The following is a 6,630-nucleotide window of genomic DNA, read 5'->3' as shown; positions in this document are numbered from 1 at the left end:
CACACACACACACACACACACACACACACACACACACACAAACGGAGCCACAGCCTGTCCAAACCAATTGTAGCAGAGGTGAGGTGACATCACCTCAAAGACACGAGTGTCACTTCACCTGCAAATGTGTAAGGATGACTTTTTTGAGGATCCCGATGTGTCAGGTCTGTAAGTGACCAGACTCACCTTCACAAAGGCTCAAATCAAGCCCCCAGCAGAAACAGAGATTCAAAGGTCATGTGACCAAAGAGCATAAAGCTTCTCGGGGTAAAGCAGACCTGTCTGGGAGATGACAGTTAAGTAAGCTGACAGCAAAACAAGAAACATGGAAATTATTTTAATTGGGCTTCTTGCAAAACAAATCACAAACAAATCACCAAAGACCAGTAGGTATCAGTAACTCTTATGATGTATGGAATAAGTTTTTTTTACCCCCTCAAATATCCATGGTTTACTGCCATGCTGGCACTAATTAAATGAAACAAATCATGCTTTTAAATCCTTCTTTTTCACATTTAAATCACCTGCAATGCTTTGGTCTAAATTCCTCCTTATTCTCAATTGACAAGCCCCTCTTTCATACTTTTCTGAGATGCATCTCAAAGCAACTCGTTTTGACGCTGTCTCTTTAAATCCAAACGAGGTGCTTTACACCCCACCCCTTCCAGCTTCCAGACCGGTCCATTTCATTTTGAGACAGGGTTTGTGGAGGTTTTGTTTGTTCTGTGCTTACTAGTTCTCTTGCAGTTCATGGAGAGTGCAGTGGGCGGAGACTGGATGGACTCACCTGGGAGCAGTTACCTGCTAATTGAGGACAAGTATTTAAGCTGCTTCCTGAGATCCATCCTGCGCTGGATTATTCAGTCGCCTTGGCTCTGAGTAAGACAGCTCCAGCGTATTACTGACATAATACATTCTTGCTGACTAACCACACTTGTTTTAATGCCCTTACTTGTGTCCAGGCCCTGAGTCTCTGGTTCCCTTCGTGATTGGATCCCTCTGCAGAAGAACTGTGAGTTCTGGGTCCAATATCCAAACTGGAACCTTTTTGTTGTCCTCCGCCCTGCTCTCTCTCCGCCCATACGAACTGCTGGAAAAGATCTAAAAGAACAACGACTAACTCTGCAAACAAACCTACCTCAACAAGCCTCCACCARCTCCTCTCAGAGCCTGTCTCCAGATCCACCCTGCGTAAGACAAACAAACAAACAAATCAATATTCAAAGTCATTTAATTACTCGACACCTCCTCTCAATCATTCCTTTTTGCCTTTCAGCTTTTCACCGAATTCACCTGTAAATAAACTCACTGAACTTTTATCTGTTGTCTGAGTCATTTGTTTACTGTTGTCTCTTTTTGGAGTACTCACAAAACTAACCTTAACAGGGTTGGTGTCTATAGTGGTGAAGAAATGTTTTGTGTGTACATTAATTGAAAGACGTCAACAAGAGGATTTGTCCATCCAGCCTTACATGTTGAAGCCAGAGTCTGACCCAGAGCGAGAGGAGAAAGAAAATGAAAATATTGAATAAGTCTGGACCTTATTTAGCAACGCTTTCACAAAAAAATTGGCATAGTAGTTGAGAAAACATTATAGAAATTTTAAAAAAAGAAACTGAAGAGGTTAAATATGACCCAAACAGAATATAAAGATCACCAGGAGAGACTAAATTCAAAATTTAATGCTATGACTTTTTTCCTCAATCCAATTTTTTTACGTGGTCATTCACATCATAATTGAAATGGGACATTTATCAGACCCCAGTTAGAATCACTTAATGTTCTTAGGCAACCCACAGTTGCAAAAGAAGGCATGGCATCACACAGCATGCTGTGTTTAAGGAAGTAAATATGGATGCTACACATGTTAGAATGTGTTAACATGAGTTTAGTTTCTGGAGCCAACACTGGACAGTTTTTGCAGAGATCCAAAGTCACAAAAGTGTGGCAGGTTCAAAGCTTGGCTGCAACACTTACAGAATGTGTGAAGTTTGCATGCTCTCCAAGTGCATACTCTTCATTGACTGTGCATATTCAGTAAAGTGTAGTTGTGAGAGTGTGAATGTTTCTGTTCGGGCTGCCTGTGTGGCCCTGTGATTGACTGATGACCCATCATAAATGTGTTCCACCTCTCACCCACTGGCTCCTGGAAGCAGACATCAGCTCCCCATGAGCCCGCACTGAAAAATAAGGTAAAGAAGATAGATGGAGTGGGACTTTTATTTTTTTTCCATCTAAGACTCCAGTTACATTCACAAACCTTTAAAACAGCAATCACCAAATGATGGCCCATTGGGGCCTCTTCCAGCTTGTAGAGAATTCTCCAGAGACTTTATCTGTCTGAGTATCTATTTATAATGAACTGCCAACAATTTGATGCAAAACCTCTAACTACCTCACTCTTAAGCCTGTGTATTGCACTGGTCCTTCTTTGAATGGGAATGGAGACAAAATGGTATTCTGTATTATAAAAATATACTGCTGAATGAGGTTCTTCAGTTTGTGCATTAGTGTAATCAAAACTGTTTTATTAGTTTGTTTAAGATTTTCTTCTTTCACAATAGTAATAATTTTGACAAGGGATGTGCTTATACCACCATCTTTCAAATTAAATACAAATACAAAAACTTGCATTTGAGTACTTCTCAGTACAAAGTACCAGTGAGTGTTATCAAATGCCATTACTTTTGCTTTAATTAGAAGAACATCTAAATAAAAAGTAATCTATACATAGAAATGCTTAGTATGTTGAAAATCTATTTTCTGAACACATTTATCCCATTATTTTTTTAAACAATCCAGCATTAAAAAGTCCTCACATTTAATGGTCATCATCTTGTTCATTTTCAGCCTAACAGGGGTGTTATTATAACCCAATGGCACTGATTAAATCATGTGTTAAACTCAAGGCCCGTGAGCCGAATGTAACCATAGCATTTTATGTGATCTGCGAGAGCGTCAAAGATGTATTATTATGTTAAAATAAGAGGGTGCTCCTTTAAAGCCAGCACTGACCATAAACTACATTCCATAATGCATGTCAATTATGTTTCCTGCAAAATGACAGCATCCCACAACTAGGTAGCGGTGCACAGGATTCAAAAGTAGCTGGCAGAAAAAATTTCTATGTAAAAACTCAATATCAATCAATCAATCAATCAATCAATCAATCAATCAATCAATCAATCAATCAATCAATCAATCAATCAATCAATATGTTCAGCAAACCCTGATCTTTTGAGGGGATGTGTGGTGATTTTAAAGGGTACCCTGTTGGTCTGTTTATACACACAATAGAAAGTTAGAAGCAAGCCAGGCTGGTGACCACTATGAAATTGGTAGAGAGCCAATTTTTCTGCATTTTCACCTGTACTTTTGTTTGGAAGTAGGAATTCCCCACTTTCAAGTCACACGTTTAAACTGGAACATCCATCCAGTGGGAATTTTATGTTGGAATATGGGAGATGTCAGAATTCAGGAAGGCAGCTACTTAACACAGCTCATCAATAAGTAAAACTCTCCTGTTTTTACTTTTAATAATATATCTGTATTATTTATTTCATGTTTAGTCAATTGTACACAAAGCACTTTTCAGTGTTTAAAAGAGGACATGTTAAAACACTTTCTATACAAGAAATACCATGTACAGCTCAGGGGTGGGATTTATAAAACTGGCATACGCACAATTTGAGCCCCGAAACTTGCGTACGCCACTTTTTACGCCGAGGTTGTGATTTATAAAATTCAAACTTGATGAGAAAATGCCTCATGCCAGCTCTGACCCATGCGTATACGCTCATTTTGGAGACGTGAAACTGCGACACAGATGGTGAAGTGAGGAATTATAGCCACACTGTGTAATGACTGTATCACTGTCAGATATTTAATTTCTCTTCATAACCAGACTTAGATTTTTATTCAGCTTTAACATCAGCTTTTTTAATAGTTATATTTATGCTTCTGCTGCTGAGCCATGAGGACCATTGAAATAAAAATAAAAAACTTAAATCTTAAATAAAAGTTCCCGTACGCAACTCCCTTCATCTCCTTCCTCCATTGACAACCCTGACCCACAGACCCCTCCTGACCCACAGACCCCTCCTGACCCACAGAACCTTCCCCGACAAGAACAGCAGGACAGCAAAAGTCACGCTTTGGATACAAGCTCAGGGCGCATCCACCTCGCCAGTGTGGATGCTATAAAACTTCACGTTTAAAGTCCGTATTTGTCACGCATGCACTGGGGGATGCGTGCGTGTGTGTGTGCGGGTAGGTGGGGGGGTGTCTGCCGCGGATAACAGAGCAGGCAGGAGGGGGAGAGGATGAGGAGAAGAGCGGTGAACTTATTTCAAATTTTATCTGACTTGTTTAATTTTATTTTTATTGTTTTTATCGTCCTGCAGGCTCTGAGGAAAAAATAATTTGAAGCTGAATTTTTTAAAAATAAAATCGTTAGATTACTCTAAAGCAAAAGGAGGGAAAATCTGTGTCAATTACAGACATTCTGTTCACGTGAGCAGCTGTCAGCACCTGTCATCCTCCAGACACACGACGGAGCGTGTCTGAACCAATCACTTTTGTTGGCATTGATCAGCTGACTGATTTAAATACATCTTAACATTCATGAGGTACTTTACATTGACTGTTTATGGTTGAGTGTGGGCGTGTAGAGGGTAGAACCTGAGGCGGGACCTCGTGCGCAAACTCTGACGTGCGGCTGTGATTTATAAATGACAGGTGCGCAGAAACGTGCGAACGCACGGTTTTATAAAGCTGAATATTTTTTGCGTACCCCATTTTCACCTTTTGGCTGTACGTTCACTTTTAGTATGGTTTCCACGCAATCCTTTATAAATGAGACCACAGGTATTGTTTGTTAGTGGTGCTCAGTCATAGTAATGAGACAAGGTACATGATGCTGTGTGTTTTGTCAAAGTTAAACAGGTGGCTGTGGCAGAGTGGTTAGGGGAGTCGTCCGGGAACTGGAAGGTCGCCGGTTTGATCCCCTGTCCAGCTGTCTCATTTGTTGTGCCCTTGGGCAAGAGACTTCACCCCTAATCCCTCTGGTGTGTGTCCCATCAGTGTATGAATGTGATTGGCACTGATTAGTCTCCATAGATTGATTGTACATGTTAGCTTTGTAGAGATCTAGTAGAGTGCTGTGTAAATGAGTAAATGAGGACACAGATTGTAGTGTGAAGTGCTTTGAATATTCTGAATGGATAGAAAGGCGCTATACAAGTACATTTACCATTTTAAATGCAAAACAAGGTTTATTACAACTGGTCCTTTGAGGGGACCATAACTCTCATGTGGCCCTCGTTGAAAATAAGTTTGAGATCCTTGGCTTCAATAAAAAATATAAAAAAACATTCAAAAACATTTTTGTCACCTCTAAGACATCAAGCTTTCAGCAGCCAGAGTTGAGAAACAGCAAATAACTCACATTTTAAAGGGGTAATATCATGTAAAATTCACTTTTTCTGTTTGTTTTATATCATGTTACAATGTTATCCTCTCATCAAAAACATGTACAGAGTCTTGCTTTGACTCATTCATGCATGTTTGAGAAATCCTGTAGTGTCCTGAGGCAGCCAGACAGGGGCACATAGACAACCAGTTGGGCCTAGAACCGCCTTTTGGGATCAGCTCCTCCTCTGGGCTATGTCTCCTGGCTGAGCTTCCTCAAAACAGGGCACACCTCCCCCACACACCTCCCCCATCCCCCGGCCCACTCCACGACTCCTGCAGGCTACAGGCAGCAACAACTAGCAAACGCCCAGTGAAAAACGTGTCTGCTGAGCTCCTAAAACTACTTCTCAGTGCAGCCCTTTTCAGATTAAAAATACCTTTGAGGAAATGTACTGTATTTTCAGATGCCAAGGAAAAAAAACACCGAGCTGCCGCATCATAGCGCCTTGATAAGCTGAAAGAGTTTTGGCCAACTCTACTCATTTCATGGTCACCAGCCTGGCTTTCATCTAACTTTCTAACTGACATTATGTGTGTAAACAGACATACAGGGTACACTTTAAACCCACCACACATCCCCCAAAAAGCTCAGGGTTTTCGGAACAGATTGATTGATTGATTGATTGATGATGATTGGATTTGATTTGACACAGAAGACAACCCACACATAGAACAAACAACAGAAGATGGCTACATTCTGATTATAAGCTGCTCAAAAATATAATTAAAATCTGAACCTCAGCCATGAACATATATTTTTCTTTCTACAATCATCTAAACTTTTTTTATTGCCTATTATACTGTACCTCTAATCCTCATTTGAACAAAGCTCATCAGCTCCCCTTTTATCACTGCTTTAATTTAACACCCTGAAGTTCAAAAAGTTTCCTCTGTGAAGTCTGGTATCTGCGACAGCCTGGGGAGTGTGTGTTTTAATGTTCTCTCACCTCGTCATCACCATTGCTCCAGAGGCTGTAGGGACCAGAGCCATTTGTTTTATGTGGCGCAAGTGTTTGTTGAGAGATCAAGAGCCAAACGAGCGCAGGATGAACATGGGCCCTGTAAAAATCTCTTACCAACTTTAATGGAACAGTTCCCTGCTGAGTACTAAGGAAATCACACACACACACACACACACACACACACACACACACACAC

The 6,630-nt window shown here is 40.7% G+C and overlaps 1 long non-coding RNA gene across 1 annotated transcript; it reads left to right on the top strand.

Moving 5' to 3' along the window:
* The first annotated feature begins 707 nt into the window (after positions 1-707).
* Positions 708-1,319, top strand: LOC106515306 (uncharacterized). Its single transcript, XR_001309990.1, has 2 exons — positions 708-879; positions 963-1,319. It is a non-coding gene; the product is annotated as an uncharacterized LOC106515306 (long non-coding RNA).
* Positions 1,320-6,630: the final 5,311 nt, after the last annotated feature.

Source organism: Austrofundulus limnaeus, unplaced genomic scaffold (genome assembly GCF_001266775.1).
Source record: "Austrofundulus limnaeus strain Quisiro unplaced genomic scaffold, Austrofundulus_limnaeus-1.0 Scaffold28, whole genome shotgun sequence".
Taxonomy (NCBI): Eukaryota; Metazoa; Chordata; class Actinopteri; order Cyprinodontiformes; family Rivulidae; genus Austrofundulus; species Austrofundulus limnaeus.
Note: the sequence above shows the minus strand (reverse complement) of the source record. Positions and strands in the feature narration are given on the sequence as shown.